The sequence below is a fragment of the Melopsittacus undulatus genome, chromosome 9, assembly GCF_012275295.1.
Source record: "Melopsittacus undulatus isolate bMelUnd1 chromosome 9, bMelUnd1.mat.Z, whole genome shotgun sequence".
NCBI classification, from domain to species: Eukaryota; Metazoa; Chordata; class Aves; order Psittaciformes; family Psittaculidae; genus Melopsittacus; species Melopsittacus undulatus.
Window position 1 is genome coordinate 31,777,726 of NC_047535.1, and position 16,684 is coordinate 31,794,409.

The following is a 16,684-nucleotide window of genomic DNA, read 5'->3' on the forward strand; positions in this document are numbered from 1 at the left end:
AGGTGAATTTAAAATCACAGTTGTTGTTTTTTAATTTCCTAAAATCAACAGGAACTGGGTGCCTCGCTCTCCAGGAGCATCTGGGAAAGCTGAGTTAACATCACCGAGGGTATGGGGGGAAGCTTGGCCTTAGCCAATGTCCTTTGGCACAAAGGGATTGCCTGACATCAGCAGAGAAAGGATAAACCATGTTCTGAGAAGCTTACCAGGGATGTAACAACAAATAATATTAAAATAATAGTGACTGCTTCACAGTGTTAAGGGGTAAGGAGAGTGGGGAAAGACACCAGCCCACAGCAGTAACTACAAAGAAATCATTTCAGGGCCCAAATCAGTATTATTTTCTTTTTAAATTAAAACAATTTCATAAAACAACAGTAGTCAAGACCACCCAAAGCGGCAAGAAGCCATTTTTACCATTGTAATCAAATACAAAGCTGATGTGCTAACCTAAAGGATCAAGACAAAATAAGATATGTGGGCCGGCAATTCGAATGCCAAGTTTTACCCATGTGAATTCAGTTATAAATGCTTGGAAAATGTGATTCTTTAACTTGGAAATAGCAGCTGTAGCATTCAAAGGTACTCCAGTAATTACTGGAATGCTTGCTGAAAAACTAGACAGAAGCTAACATCTTACTTACATTAAATACACATTCACCACAAATTAAAAGAGCCACAGAAAAAAAAAGAAAAAAAAAAAGAAAAAATGAAAAAAACAGAAAACAATCAGGCAAGCAGATGTTCAAAATAGAAGGAGGAAAAAAATTACAAGAGAAGGCCAGCTGCTCATTTCTGATCCTCGGCACAGGGCAATGAAGGCGCCCCACGCCACCAGCCTCCCCAAGTCACCGATGCTCAACAGCTGAAGGGAGTCAGATTGTCACCTATACATCTGTAAGTGGTAATTTCATCCCAGATACTGCAGTAACACGCCGCCTTAAAATCGCAGAAATGCTGCCTAGTCATCTGAGACAACAGTAAAAACAAGCAGCAACGCCAAGTGTAGTTGTCTACTACTGCCTGAGGGACTCATGGGTTTAGCAACCAGGCTGGCATAAGGATTATATTATCGAGGAGTGCCCTACACTGCTTTATTAATCGACAGTGAAATGTCTATTGAACTCAGTGCCTGGGAAATACTGTATGAAACACCAAACACCAACAACTAAACTACAAATTAAGCTACTTGACCAATCGAGGCTTATTATCAGCTGTCGTACCCTGAAAATAAAAACATTTTGAAAATAAGAGACCGGTGACATTAGCAGAGACAGTAAGAGAACCTCTTTGCAGTGAATATAAAGCCCCAGGACAGGCTGGTAGGAGCAGGGAAGTGCGCACCCAGGCTTTGGAAGGAGGTACCCGAAGAGAAGTTATCTGCAAAATGTGCATCACACTCTCCTGGCTCTCTTCACACCTCCCCCTTCGCAGCCCCACTCCCATGCACCTTCGCGTCTATTCCCACACTTCTCTCGCTACCCACATCCTGAACATATTTATGTTGTAAACATCCATTTGGAAGCATTCGGTATGCTTGTGGCACCGAGAAGGATGCTGCTTTGAGCTTCACAAGGCAGCTGTCTCACCGTGACCCCTCTCTTGCTTTCCCAACTGCACAGGAGGGGACAAAATTACTCGGCCCTCACACTTATCCTTTATCCACTCAGGAACCAGATTATTGCCTAATAAAACTTCACTGCAAAGCTATTAAAAATTAAAGGGATATTTCCCTTCCTACATAATGATTTGTCACAAGCCAGACCTGAATCAGGATTGATGAGGTTCCTGGTACCTTCCTTTTCTAGATTTACTTTTCTTTTTTTTCTTATTAATTTGACAGAATTTTCAGATTTTTTTGCAGCCCTTCTCACTCCTGACTGCCACAAAAATTTGCCTTCCGTCCTCCAGAACTTACTACTTCATCAATGTGAAGTAAGGGGTGAAAGGCAGCTGAGCCAGCAGAAATGTTCCACTGTCCTTCAGGAAATACACAGAAGAATCCAAGGAGTTGGTATGATTCAGAACTAGTGGTAGAAAAAGGACAAACCAGATTACAGCAACACAGAGAACTCCATCCAAAACCTGCATCCAAAGAGACTCCTGCTAACATATGGTGGAAATGTGACTTTCTGCAAATATCCTCCGCAGAAGCCAATCCCTCCCCTCCACCCAAGTCACGTCCAATAGCTCTAGTAGGATGAGCTGTTAGTTACATGTATTAGTCAGGATAGGCATCAGCCATGATACAAATTTTAATCCATCTAGCTAATGAGGAATCTGCCATCTAGTTAATGTGCTCAGGCCCTCCAGTGAAATTAAAATCCACCTATTTAGGCCCCTTGTTAACCAATGTGCTACCCATCCCAGAGCATGGTGGCTGCTCTTCTCAGTCATCATGTCCCACACTCCCTCCACAGGGCCACCACCACTCTGCTCCACCAATACAAAGAGAAGCACCTGAAGCAGAATCGCATTGGAAAAACAGAACTTGGAAAGAATGCGTTAGCAACTTCAATCCAAATATAAAATGCATTTAAAGGTCATAATTTGCATAACTACATCTCATGTTTTTTGTTGTGTGGCTGGGTTTTTTTTTCTTTTTTATATTGCTCTATCCTGGAAGGTGCCGAGCGCTTCTGAAATTGCTGAGTGCTTCTGCTTCACATTTACAGTTTTAACAACTTCTTGGGGCTGTTCAGTGCTTGGCAGGAACAGCTCTGTAAGGTGTCCTAGGACCATGCTAATAGCTACATAACATTTCTGGGAAAAAAACCCAAACTGATGATAGAAGGCATATGGCCCCAAGAGTGCAGGGCACCGTTATCATACACTGACATGACTGGGCTGATAGAGGAGTTTCAATTTCTTATGATACGCTCTTGGTGGTGGATTCAGAAAAGCAGCAAGATGCAACTGGTCATAGCTGGAAGACCTCAAAAAGCCACAGGCACAAACTGACCCAATGACAGTCGTATTTTTCTTTAATCCTTTTGTTCATTTGGATCAACAGCTGCCCCAGTCTGCATCCAATGAGGATGCTATATCCCCTAAAATTTCATACCAAACCGATACCCGATCCCATGAGAAGTATCATATTTTCCTTGAAAGGACTGTAACAAGGACGACGAGTGCAGCAGGGACAAGTAGTGTTGCAGGGACAAGGAGTGCCCTCTTCAACCTGAGTGAAAACCAGGAGATGCTGGAACATTCAGCTCTTGCTTCCTGCACAAAATTAATTACAACGGCCAATCTGTGCTGCTGCTTATTCTGATGGGGGGAAAATGAAATAGCTAAACTGAGATCAAAGCAAAGGAAGGGCTCATCGCAGTGATGTCTGAGGCTGCTGCAGAACTGGTATTCTGCCTTCTCCTGAGCTACAAAAGGAAACTCCGGAGATGGCTGAAAACTGTGGCTACAAGCCTGCAGCTCCCCCAGCTTGTATAAGCGTGTTTGCAAAGATCAATGAGCTGAAATGCATCAGGTTCAGAGGCTGAACAAGGCTCTATCACCATTAGCACCTGACTGACGATTGACACAAACCACATACCATCTACAAAGGCACTGCACAGACCAAGGGGTGTGGGAAAACACAGACTTTCCAAAAACCCTCTGCAACATCTTAAGATGTTTTCCCAGATTTCAATTAAAAAAATAAAGAAAGATCAAGGTTGCAGTACCCATGTTAAACAGGATCTTTCATTTCCGTGGCATCCGCTCACATTCCTTTCAAAAGTTAAGAAATACTCTGTTTATTCTGGACTCGGCACAAGATCTTCCCACCAAAAGCAAGTTCCTAGTGCTCTGCTGCAGACACCACCAGCAGACAAGGGACCTAGAGTGCCTGGGCTTGATACAAGGCAACGAGTATCACATTGGAGATGCTGTGTATGCAGTTTTCTAAGCTGCATATATATATTTTTATTTAGAAATGGGAGTAAAAAGCACACCATTTTCTTGTGAAAACCTCAAAAATCAAGTTCACAAAGCCCTCTGCATTAGGTCCTTATGAGTAATGTTCTGGCCCTGGTTAATTATTAAAGACAGTATGTTTATTACCACAGACTCTACAGTAGGCACCTAAGAACTGCATTTCTGATGCCCTCCCCACAGTCCCACCACCCTTCTCAACTCCACAGCACAAGGAGGGTAAAGCTTCTGATCCCCAGTTCACCTTAGCTGGGGTCCCTGCAGCCCCCCAGAAGAAGGGATGGCACCATCCAATGAAGCAACCAGACCCTGAGCAACACGAGGTGAAAATCCTCTTCTACACCATCTCCCAAAGTTACATTTTCCAGAGAGGATGAAGAGATGTGTGGACATGTGAGGAGATGCTCCCTCCTGAGGCGAGCTGCAGCGGGGAGGCAGAGGTAGATGGCCCAGAGAAAGGCAGTCATCATGTCTGCCTCTGGTGATCCCTCAGGTCACAGTTTGGGCGGCCGCACCGGTGCCTGCACCAACAGCATCCCCAGCCCATGGGGGACAAGAGGAGTGCGCTGGGACATGAAACACCAATGCCTGCAAAGGAAGGCACCTCCGTAAACCCAGCTGTGCCCACAGCTTACGACAGAGAAGGTCTCAGGGACAATCTGGCACAAAAGGCCACAGTTTTCATGTGGTTTTAAGACATGAGGGAGCAAATCAAGAAGGAGCTCTGTGGCCAACTCTCACATGGCCTTATGAGGTCCTGCACTAGCCATGACAGGGTCTCAAGAGATGGGCAGTCCAACCTCCCTGAGAACCTCCTGGCTAGAGGAGATCCACACATGGCCTCATGCATAGTAAGAAAAACCCTCAGGTTCCCTTCACTGCAAGGCGTGCTTTGCTTTGCTTTCTTGTTTGTTTGTTTTTAAATATTCTGGCAGTGGAAAGAGTCACTGTTTTGTTTTTCTCCCCCACATATGCTATATAGTTTTCTCTCTAGCACTTGTTTCTTGCTTACTCAGTTGACTATAGTCTGCTTCTCTCACAGGAACGCTAGCTGTGTTTGTCCCCAAACTGTATAGTGATCCAACTGCTTTGTGTCATCACACCAGCCCCGCTCAGGGAACGATGATCAAAATATTTTCCTTAGGATGTGATGCCGAGAGAGGGGCACAGATCTTATTTTAGAGCAAAGCTGACCCACAAGGCTGAAGAGTGCGCAGAAGTGTTTTGGCTAGTGAACTCGGTAACCACCACATGAAACGAGGGAGTAGTGCTACAAACAATACCAAGGCTTTGTTTGTGCAATGGTGTTATTTTGCCAGATACGCTGCTAAGAATATACTGCATTTCAGCTACACACGGCAACTCCACCCGCAAATTACTGCACAATACGACCGTGCTTTCAGTGACATTTAAATGTAGCCAATAAATTAATACAGGACACCCAACCATCCACGGGTCGCAGTCATCAACAAGTAGGTCAAATTAATTCTGGAAGGCTGTGAGAGGCACATAAAATAGTTGACCACAGCAGTCTGAGGCAGGGATGAAGCAATCCCCACCTGAACTCATGTAGAAGCACTGACACAAGCCCAGACGTTAAAGAGATGCAGGACAAAGCCATCCCCTGTCCACGCAACTTGCCTTCCATCCCTGCGAGTTAAAATTAACTTCCCTGACAAAATGCAAATACATTAAAAAAACACCCAAGCCAATTAAGACACAAGTGTTTAAAGACATGAGTAGTAATTACAAATGTATTATTCATACCTAATTTACAAGATGAACTTCTTTCAGTAAAATATTAAACTGTTTACATGCATTCAGGAAGACAATTTCCCAACCCTTCGCGTCCTGCTCTAAAGCGGTGACTATTGCTATGCAACAACTCCGCAGACTTACAGTGTACACTATGGAGTAATCAGAAAATGTTTGACCTCAGATATCTACTTGACCCCACAGAAATGCAGACTCGCTTGCTATAAAATCCTAAACAATGGGGCAGACAAGGTCAGAGGGTCAAAGCAAGTATTAACAGGTCATTGTGCAACCCACTTGGGAGCAATTACTTCTGGTCACGGCTAAGTGGACACTTGATTGAATACCACTAAGACAGCTCACATCCCACAGATAACAATCCTCACAGCGATTAAGAATTAAAGCCCCCATGATTCAGCCTTTATTACTCAAATGAACCTAACTATTCCATAAAAAACTCTTGGTATATGCATGATGCAAGGTCTAAATTGAAATGCCACCTCATTAAACAATAATATCTAATTTTATCTAAATGAATTTTCATGAAAGTAAGCCACACAGCTCAGGAATTTTTAAAATGAATTATCACAAGTGATACATAATTTCACCAAAACTGCTGCAGGAAAAAAAAAATTAGCTTCAGGGATGAAAGGGAAACATCTATGCTGAATGAAAATTGCACTTCTTTCTGCTTGCAGAAAGGGTAAAAGGGGGATTCAGGGCTTCTGCCAGACAATAGAGACAGATTTTAATCAAATCAACACCTTTCTGCTATGTCAGGTATGCTCACCCTACCCTGACCGACAATAAGCATCCAAAACACGCGCCGAGTATCACCGCACACACAGGCCACTTTCAGAAAAGGGGATGTCATCTGCACATCAAACTCCTAAAATTAGGATTTAATTATCATAAGCTGTTGAAAGAGCCACCCATGACTCTGACTGTTAACTGGCCTCCGTTGCTTCAGCTGAAAACAGTTTGTACATCCCCTCCTGAAGGTGAAAATCCTGCTCTGACACCTGCAAGCACATCCACATGGCTTTTCATTTAAGAGCTCTATTATTTTACAACAGGCATGAGACGCACAGATGAGATGCCTACTTCAAAAGGGGTCCTGTCAGGAATTACTGAAAGAAAAACAAAACAAAACAAAAATAGGTAAGCAGATTTAATTTTTTAACCTATTTACTTGTTGATTTTATGAGTAGAGGCAGCAGGTCCCACTGCCCTATGACTAAAAAGCAATGCCATCAGCCCAAAAGTGGTCTCTGCCTCATTTCTATAGCTTCATGCAGAACTTTTTGCAAAGTCTGGTTCTCCCTCAGCCCCCTTTGTCCAGCTTGTTCCTGGAATATAGCTGGTATTCAGAAAGCCCATGTCTTCTTTCACAGGCTATGCCTTTCACATAAGAGGAACCAAAAAGGTGGCAAAAAAAAAGCAAAACAGGCAGACATTCTTTAAGCTAACTAGTCCAGCATAAACCTGTGGAGAAAAGCAGGTTGCATGGATGCTGGTCATTGACTGGCACACACTGAAGGCTGGGGCAAGGCTATCAGGGAAGTGGTATCAATACAAGTTAGGGCCTTCTGGTGATGAAGTCCTTAGCCCCTTCTCCTCCCCACCCCAGCAGCAAAGCCAACGCCTTGGGGATATTTAAGAGCACTGCAAATGCAGACACTTGGATGTGCAAAATTATGCATTCATGTTTGGAGGCCATTTTAGAGCCTGGCTTGTGAGTCATGCAGAAAGTAGATCAGGAAGAAAAAAAGTTTAAAGATGCATTTTTTTGTATTCTTGCTACTGCAGCATAGCTTTGTGCTTTTTTTCCCCCTCTTGCTTTTTTCATTAATATTGAAACTCTTTGGGCCTTTGTTCTGTAGCTGTTGGAAAATTCTGAGTTAAAACAATATTTTACATTAATGTTAATACCACAACAGTCAGCTGATACCAGATCCGATATGCAAATTCAAGCCTGACAGACTGGTGTTCACCACTGTTGATTATGGCACAGGAGTACACAAGGAATGAAAACAGGAACGGAAAGCTGCACAGTCACTTCTCCCTTGTCCTGCTGCCAGTGAGGTGTAATAACACTATTATGAAAAGCAAACAGGGATGAACTCTGCTCAAAAGAAGGTGAAGGCTGAACTGAGAAATCAATTGCTGCATCAGTCGTGCCCTACAACTGAGTAATGCTGTTACAAAGTTCATCGAGCCCTCAAGATCCTCACCCTGACAAGGTTTACGGTATTGTGCATATTTTATTGGCTCTGAATATTCATATAGTGGCAGCATCTGGAGACCAACTAACTAAGGCTGACACAGTGGAGAGAAAAACAGTCCTGGAGTTCAGCCACCAGCTGGAGATTTCATCAAGAGGTCCATGCTTGGTTTTCCTCTCCTGCATGGTCTTTCTGCCAAGTTGCCATCTCCCTGTACCTCTGCTGGCCCAGGTCGAGGATAAGGATCTCGTATTCATTCTCCTACTACCTGGCAGGGGACGATGCACAACAGACCGTGGTGCCCCGTTACAATGGCAGACAGTGCTGCTGGGTGCAATAAAAATCACATTGTAGATGACAGTCCAAAAATAAGATGTACTTTCTCACTGACACAGAGTCACTCATACCCGAGAGGGCTATCATTGGGAAACAAGTAGCAAAGTGCTGCTGGGAGAGAGCTTAGCTGCACTGTTGCAGTGAAGAGGTACTGATGATTCCAGGATACAAGAAGGTGGTTAAAATGGGGCAAAACTGAGGAGAGAGGGGAAAGCACGGCTAAACTTTATGTTTTCTCTGTGAGGCAGAACAAAGCCACAAGGGGATGCAGAAGTCAGAGTGGTGCTTAACAGCCACACACACAGTGGTTCTCGCAATCAGAAAAGAAATGGAAGTAGACACACACACAAAAAAAACACAGATAAATGAGGCAAGATGATGCAAGAAAACTCACTACTAGCACCAGATGAGTCAGGGAAGGGCAGAATTGTGAGACATCAAGCAGGGGCCAGCAACTGGTCTTACCACCTACAGTCATAAGGGAATGACAAAGGCTTTCTTGAGCAAGTTGTGTATAGTCCTTTCTTTCTTAATGCTTTCAAAACAATTTAAGCATACCACACAAAATGCAAAGTTGAGCATTATTACAGCTAGATAGGCCAAAATCTACTGGATGGTTTACCAATTCTCTGACATGCTTCTGATAAGGAATGTGAATGAGATCAGAAATGTAAGTTACACCTAAACTAGCAAGGACAGCAGTGCACCAAACCACCAAACTATTGCATGAGTGATGGTACATGGTATCAATTGGGGCACACAGATGATTTTTGAGTACGTTTTGGGGTTTTTTCCCCCACTTTGTATGGTCTGTGTTTCCAGAAATTTCTTCGTAACATTATTAAATGTTGTCCTATTCCCTGACCATTTACAGTGCACTGCAATGGTAGGGCTGTATGTAGGCAACCTCCTGTTCACCCAATCCTCTTTCGGGTCTCTCCGTGTTCATCCTTTCCAGCTAAACAGGCCACGAGGGTGCTGGCATGCTCCAAAATCCAGGAGCCTGCAGCCTGGCTCATGCCTACTCAGCAACAAAATTGATGCTAACCAGTTTTCCTGAAGGCTGCCCTTACATCCAGGTCTGACCAGCCAAAATTCACTCTCAAGAAGACTGTGCCACTCGATAATGCCTTTCATCCGGGAATTCAGCCTCTAGTAGATATTAAATAATCAGCAATACAACCCTGATTAAAGTTTGGCAACTCAGTCCCTACTTGCAGCTACTTCTAGGCTGGGGGAAAACACCATACTGCCTAATGCTTAAGCTGCATTACCCAATATAGAACATGCACTGAAACTGGTCTGAACAGTCATGTGCACGCACCCAAGTCAGACCTCGTAAGCACAGAGATCTGCTGTCAGGTAACTCACACATGAGTTTTTCAGAGAAAAGCTGACATTGTTTTAGAAGCACACATAGGATTTTAACCTTTCCCGCAGCTCCCAAGGAGTACATCAACAGTTGCAAACCAAGACAGTCAACTGCCAGTACAGACTTGGACTTCCAGGAACTGAACATGTATGGGCGATGTCCAAATTCACCAGGGGTGAGTAGTGACACTTTGGTTTCCGCCCCTTGTTTAGCAGCTAGAAGAATCACTGCAAAGGGAGACACATCCTCATGGCTGGACATTAGGGCTCAGCACAGGACTGCTGCAGGAGAAGGAAACTGCGAAAACATAAAGGAAATGGCTGGGTCAGATAAAATCCTCAGGCCTCCCTCTTGTAAAACAGGACATTTCTGGTTCAGGAAGAGATGGGGAGAGAATCCATTCCATGGCTAACCCAGAGGAGGTAGAGAAGCCTGAAATAAAGTCCTTTTGACTTCAGCTCTGTTTCTCTGACAGCCTGACTCAGTCATGGACTGAGCAGATAACAGACGACCATTCATCAGCCCAACCAATACACAAAGGCAAGAATTTCCCTTCTTAAAGAGATTTAATGATAAGGCTTTAGAAACTGGTTGAAGGAGAGAGACTGAGAGTGAACACACCAGATATGAGACCCAGTAGGTTGCTATTAATATTTTTGTGAAGCAGACACCCCAATTCATAGCACTGGAAGGACGCAATGCAAAGAGCTATGCACATTCTTCAAGTAAACCATCCCCAGCTGCAGAATTAGAGCTGAGTTCAGAGAAAAGTTTTTCCAACAATCTAGTCTAATGGACTATTGACTTATTTTTTTTCACCAATGCCAACCAGAAAAAGCTGACCCATGAGTGCTTGTTGTCCTTGGTACCCGGAAAGAAAAATGATGCACCTAACCAGCTGGCCAATTCTCTGTCCAGAAAAGATTATTCTTCATGTCTCCCTTTGAAAATTAAAGATTAGAACATATTCCGTAAGGACAGTCTGAGAGCAAACCTGCAGGCATTACTGCACTCATCACCCACACCTGCATCCTCCTGTGCCAGTGGGTCCTCCCACAACACATCCCACCTCTGCCATGCCTGCCCACAAAGGGCTAGGGATGATGTGGCTTTTCTAGGGTAAAGCAGTTGGGAGGAGTTAAAAAAAATTAAGTTTTCAGCTCTGCAGCTTTTTCCTGTTCAGCTCCCTGCAATGCTTGCCTTCCTTTTTGGTACAGAATACTTCAGTTGCCTGGAGCTATTCTAGTTTATACTGGGCATTCATAGCAGAAGCCCAACATCTCTTGCTATTTTTGCTCATGGCTACCTAGGCAAGCAGCTCCTGTGCTACAGAGAAGCACCTTCTTAATGAAGCAGCTATGAGATCAATGTTGTATGACTTCCAAGAGCAAAACAGTTTACAATTAGCTGAAGGTCTGGTATTTGACAGTTTTTTATGGCTCTTTTACAACTGTTTGCAAATCTTTTCTTCCTTTAAATTATTCTGAAAAGTGTTAGGGGGAAGCCAAAAGTTATTTTGTGCAAGCATGTGTCTACTTGCATGAATCCAAGAGTCTTTTTAATTTAAAAGCACCATTACAAATGCCTGTATTTACACGACAGTTGTTTATGTAATGCTTTAAAGAAAATCTAAATGGAGCACAGAAGCCAATGTTAATGCAGAAGACAGTGGGAGTTAATGAAGATGATCCTGGGGCATGATCCAGAAGATGGCAAAGCACAGTGCCTGCACTACAAGGCTTCTATAAAATGGCTGTATTTCTCAAAAAGAACTTTTGATGCAACTTCAATGCATGCATAACTTATGATTTTTAGGCTCATCTCATCTGAATTCATGGGATGTTCAAGATCTCTGTTCATGTACTAGCCCAGCATTAAAAAAAGGCAGAACACAGACTATGTGGACACAACCCCCAAAATTCAACCTTCCTCTTCAGATTTTGTGCATTTTGATAAATGAAAGTAAATCCAGAAGTTAAGCTCAAAAGTCTCTCTTCAAGCACATCTTTTCCAAATCCACATCTCTCTTCCTTTCATTCAGACATGCAAACCTTTTAGTATTCCTGATCTCAAGTCACAAGTGCGAAACAATCTGACTTTCAACCCAGAGCAACAGCCCAGGTCTTGGCTCTCAGGAGCAGGGCACAGCCCCTCACCTTCACCTCAAAGTATTACCTTCTTGAAGTGAAAGTGCAAGAGAAAGCCTTCACAGATAAAAAGCATGTTCTAGCCTTAGGCCTGTCAGCATGGCACACGTCTAAAGAGAAAAATGAATCTGCATGATAGAGACTTGAAATGCAGGTGCCTGGATGGAAACAAGAATTTCCAAAAGGAGGCATATGTATGTTTAAAAAAAAAAAAAAAGGAAAGAAAAGAAAGGGAAGCTCATTTGCAAGAGAACACAGGACAAAAAACCAAAGCTACACCTGTAAAAAACATGTTTCTTTGCCAGATGCAAGGGAGGTTATACCTTCATTTCAGACTTCAGCCAAAAAGATTAAAGCCATTTTCACCCTCACCCAAATCACCAAGGAGACCAAACCTTTTTCAGCTTTTATCTGCAGTGAAGTTAGCATCGAGGGAGGATTCAAGAGAACCATCTCCCAAGCTCCAGATCACTATCACTGTTTCATCACATCCTCCTTGCTGCTGGTGCTGCCTCCCTCTGCTCTCTGCCTGCCCCGGGGGGCGGGAAGCAGCAGGCTCCCCAGCTGACATACCATGCACAACTGGGGAAGCATTTTGCTGGACAAAACAGCATGATCAATGCTGCCTTCTCCTTGCTACTATACCTATGGGTTTGGCAACACTGTACCCATAATCTAGACTGACAGCATGCAAGATCCTACATCTTCTAGGGAAAGCCGAGCTCTGGCTCAGAAGGATGCCTCCAGCAATGGGGAACAATACCAAGTTACGTACTCCTATTCAAGTTTGGGGTTTCTTAAACATCTGAAGGAAAAAAAAAAGGAAGAGAGAAATCAATCCAGTAATCCTTGTTGATTATACTGACAGTAATTATACTTGTGTTATGCCAACAGTATTTTCAGTCTTGAGAGTGCCAGTGATTTGAGATAGCTTGACTGCCTCATGGATGAAATGAAGCTGTAAGTTTTAGGCCATTTGAAAGAGGGCAGTAGGCACCGAAGATGATTTGGGGATGCAGCTGGATATCGGTGCTGTCTGTAAAACATCCGATTCCTACCTGGGGCAGAAAGCATAGCCCAAATGATTCTGTCTGTGAAAGCAGAGCAGTGAAGGTGCAAGGACACAGATGACCAGACTAGGGGTCACAACTCAGAGACAAGCTGAAAATGACAACATGCTAGAACAAACAAATAAGGTTCCCACAAACCTGAGCAGGACATTTCATGCAGAGTCAGCCACCTCTGCTGTGGTGACCAGCAGTGTCCCCTGAGGCAGCCAGCCCCATGAAACCCATGCTGGTGCTAGGCAGCCGGGACCTGCCTGTGGCTGTCATTATGTGCACCATCAGCCGTGGGGATGGACGCATCCCCGTGCCACCCAGCCACTCTGCTCCTGCTTCTTCCAAGCTAAACAAATAGATAGGAACAATAACCCCCTCAAACCCACTTACCTCTCTTTGCAGCCAAGTGTTGGTAGATTTATTAAACTTATCTTTTTTTTTTCTCCCAGATGAAGGCTTTACATTTCACATCAGGAAAGAACTGGCCAAGGTCTGGAGGGCTTGAGCCAAGTGATGCACTAAAACTACCATCCTCCAATCATTACATGAAATATGTCAAACTCCCTAAATATTTCAATGTATTTTACAATATATTGTAAATAAATTGTAAGTACATTGTGTGGGAAGAGACAGAACAGTCATCACATCACAGTTTGCTTAGCTGGATCCTGCCCAGCTGTGGGATCACCAATGAGCAAGAGATAAATTTGAGTCCTGTTCTGACATTGGTTCCTCCTGTTGCTTTTGGCGAGTTGCTTAACACCCAGCATGTCCAAGTTTCACCGCTTTATATATACATACATATATCTATGTATACATACATACTTCAGAAATCATATTTATTCAACCTCCTACAATGTTCAAGAAAGCAACGAATTATGCTAAAGCATTTGAAAGTGAGGAGCTCTATTACATACAGAGATCAGGAGCCTCAAGGGAACGAGCAGTGATTTCTCATCAGCCTGCAGAGCTCTGGAATGCACAACCTTTGAAAATCAGGACCCTTTCGAGAGAGCTTAAAGGCGAGTGAAAAATTGCTCAAGATCTTGGGGCGGGGAAATAAATATATATATATACATACGATCAGAAAACACCACAGCCAACCCAAAGCACTTATGGGCAAACCACTGATCTGCAATTCCAAACCACTTTTCCGCCTGAATCCTCCACTTACTATCTTATCTGATCTTCTCTCAGGGAATCCCCCAAACCGTCTCTGCTTTGAAAGGACCTCTCTAGCACTACTGTGAGTGCTTGTTAGCATTGAAGGTTTTCATTGTTTAGAGATGGGTGTAAAATGATGACAAATTGAAGGCATTTTTATGCATTCTCTTTTTTTCTGTTTTTGCACACTGCTGTACTTGCTTTCTGGCAAAGTTATCCTTACCATGTAACCAGGCCCTGCCCTTTTTGCCAAATAAAGATTGCCATACCTGTGACAGACACACACTTTTAATGGTCCACGACATGTAAACATTAACCTAAAATTTTTAGAAGGCACACGTGCCATGGTCTGTACCAACAGTGTAACAAATAAATGCTGCTTTACTGATGTTCAAGAAACATTTTAAAGTCTGCAACCCTTGGCAATTCTGTTTGGTGGCATAAAACCAGCTGTGTTCACTGTTAAGAAACACTATGGACCCACTGTATGGCACCAACAGCACAATCATGTTGAGGCTGAGAGTGGTTGAAGACACTGTTTATTATCAAAACACTCTGTATTAGATGACCTCAGCACTTCACAAGCATTATTAAAATCCTTCAGCACCCTCTTAACATGGCAACTTTTACCCGTTCCCACTTTACAGCTGGAAATATGCAGATGCAGAGGAAATTGCATAGCATCAGTTATAGAATAACAAAGTCCCAAACTTCCGAATGCCAGCTTAAATGTGCAGGCTTTACATTAACGTCCTTCATCTAAAGATATCTGTTTGCTGAAATGAGTAAGAAACAAAGTAAGAACATTCTCTCCTTGTCATTCTGCCTTCTGGGAGGAAAAAACCTTAAGAATATACCTTCAATTTGGAATCAAAATCCTTCCAGCAAACAATTTTTGAGGAACGCTGCATGGAAACACCTGGTTTAAGTGGGGACGGAAGCCCAAAATATGTATCATGGAATAATAATGCTTTGTTGACCAATCAGTATCAGTCTGTTCCTGGCATTATTTTTGGAAATGGTGTATCAATATGACAGCTGTGATTCGGAGCCTTCAAAAGGCATAAGCTATTGGCATTTTAAATACATTACATACAAACACGCATGCACCCCTAACACCCACACTAACTCTGAATATTTGTTCTGCTCCTGTCTGCTGGCTCTTTCTGAGCATACTCCACAACAGATTGTTTCCTTTTCTCATCCCAGTTTTCTCCTATAGGAGCTTTACATCAGGCATCCAAATATAAAGACTTGCATTAACATATCGCACAGCAGCAGGGATCCTCTGCCACTAAATGGACATAATCAAGCCTTTCAATTAAACTATTACCCAAAAAGATGTGGGTGGCTTATTACCAAAGACAGCATTTATTTTAAAAAATGGAAAGTACCATTAGAAACACCTAATATAACTCTTATTAACTTATTTGAATCCAGTCCTGAGCACATTGGGTTTTAAGTGTCTGCTAACATAGCATTCTGTTTGCCTAATTAAGTTTTCAGTAGGGTAAGCTATAGTTCTCATGCTAATATAAGGAACTGAAAAAAAAATCACATCTAAACCAACGCCTAGCATGATTTACTTTCATTGTATCAGAATTTGCTATAGGCTCTTCAACAACTGCTAACTAATTTTCCGTCAAAAAGGACAATTGCTGGACCAATTCCCATTCCAGCCTAAGCAATGGCAGTGACAGACTCATCTCCAAGTTATAAACCCTTCATGCAATCCCTACATCACTTATTTGGTTTTCCCCATCACTTTTTCCCCTTGCTGCTCCGTATTCTGAACCTTCAGCTTATGTCTCAGCCATGCTGGCAAGCAGCACCACAACACTGTAGCTGGGGAACGTCCAGTGGAGGAAAATTACCATTAGCCCTAAAAATTACTCTTAAGAGGCTTAAAAGAAATCTCAGGGAATCAACTCGCATCTCCATGACAAATAATTAGCAAAATAAAGATAGAATACCGAACCACCTCAGCTTTCTGCTACATTCCAAAGCAGCTTATTTTCCCCCTCAGTTTTATTCTTGCTGCATTTAAAATGCTCACTTCCAACTTGCAACGAAGAAGAAAATGGAGAGAAAAAAAAAAAACACATGACAACAGAGTGCTTTGCCTAGAAAGAGGTTTCTGCCTGCTGAGTCCCTGCACCCAACCCTGCTCCAGCCGGGCCCCCCGCCCGTACCCCTGTGGGACTTGCTCATGGGGCGAGTGCTCCTGGAACAGGCCCAAGACTTTTTAAGCCATATTACAGCATTAATATAATTTACAAAATTGTTAAAAATCAGAATGTTTTTCCTTCATGAAAAATAACACACTTAATGCTTTTCATCTGGCACATAAAATTTACAGCACCTCCAGGAACATTTTCTTTGGTTAAATCAACACTATTGGCACTTTTTTAGCCTTTAAGCATATTACAGGCCCAGCTTTTTATGGGTTTTTTTGGTTGTTGTTTTCACCCATTGTAATAAACTTTTCAGAACCAGAAATGATCAACAGTAAAAAGCGTTCCCATGTCAAACAATTTTAACTACTGCTTTTAAAACAATAATAAAAAAGGGAGGGTGGAAGGGTGGGAGACCAGCTTCAAACCCACTCGTATGGTAACTATCTCGATACAATTAATATAAAGTAATCGTCTGTAGGGGTAAACTTCAGCGCTCTCCCCAAAATTGTTTCCATGC

At 42.9% G+C, this 16,684-nt stretch overlaps 1 protein-coding gene across 2 annotated transcripts in view; it reads right to left on the bottom strand.

The window, feature by feature from the left end:
* The window catches only part of FOXP1 (forkhead box P1), a 385,773-nt gene that overhangs the window by 349,955 nt on the left and 19,134 nt on the right, over positions 1-16,684 (bottom strand). The gene's annotated exons all lie outside the window — the stretch shown is intronic.